A 955-nucleotide genomic window follows, 5' to 3' on the forward strand; every position below is an offset into this window, starting at 1 on the left:
ATTCCCCAGCCAGCTTGGGAAGAACAGAGAGCCAGTTCAATCTCCTTTAAGGCACAGTTGTAAACTGTCTAAGCTGGTTTAACTTGATGGGGTGGTAATAAACAATAATAGCATGGAAACCATTAACTCTGGGAATCCTGACAATAATGTTGCTAAAGGAATTTCCCTGTTAAAATGCTCTGTAGGCTGATGGGGCTGGGGTGCCTAGGACTAAATTCAAATGTCCTTTCCTTCATCTTGTAACGTGCTTTAAAGTCTTCAAGTAAAATTCTGCCGATTCACTACTGTGTGTTTGTGTGTGTGTGTTTAAAAAAAAAATTGTGGAGAGGAAGCTCAAGTCAGACCATCAGAGAGTGAACAAGCAAATGGGTTTGGGTGTGGGCTGAGCTGAATCCACTCTGGGTGATGTTGAGAAAGGTGAGAAGATTTTTGTTTAGAAGTGTGTGCAGTACCACACAGATGAGGGAGGCGAGTCCAAGACTGGACTTAATCTGAACGGATCCTTCGGTAGAAAGACTGGTCGGTCTTCAGGATTCTCTTACACGGATGTCCACAAAAACAAAGGTATCACCTGGGGAGAGGACACATTGATGGAACACTTGGAAAACTCCAAGAAGTATATCCCTGGAACAAAAATGATCTTCATTAAGAAGAGGGCAGAAAAGGCAGACTTGATAGCATAGCTTAAAAAGGCCACCAATGAGTAATAATTATCTGCTGCTATACGGGCCGCACGCCGACCCTCTGCCAGTCATGAGCCAGTACCCACTTCTCTTAAAAGAAGTACACTACCAGAGTCTTACCCACGCCTGGGTCTTCGGTTCTGAGCCGGATCACCACACAGACACGAGCCATCGGGAGGCACCAACACCAGAGCTTTATTCAGAGGCCAACACAGCAAACCATCATAGCAAGCCCAAGCAGCAAGGCCAGAGCAACAGGGCAGGAGCCAGGG

The 955-nt window shown here is 46.1% G+C and overlaps 1 pseudogene; it reads left to right on the forward strand.

Annotated features, from left to right (window-relative positions):
- The first annotated feature begins 387 nt into the window (after positions 1 to 387).
- LOC114034547 lies at positions 388 to 707 on the forward strand (annotated as a pseudogene).
- The last annotated feature ends 248 nt before the right edge of the window (positions 708 to 955 follow it).

Source organism: Vombatus ursinus, unplaced genomic scaffold (assembly GCF_900497805.2).
Source record: "Vombatus ursinus unplaced genomic scaffold, bare-nosed wombat genome assembly UNPS02009001.1, whole genome shotgun sequence".
Lineage (NCBI taxonomy): Eukaryota > Metazoa > Chordata > Mammalia > Diprotodontia > Vombatidae > Vombatus > Vombatus ursinus.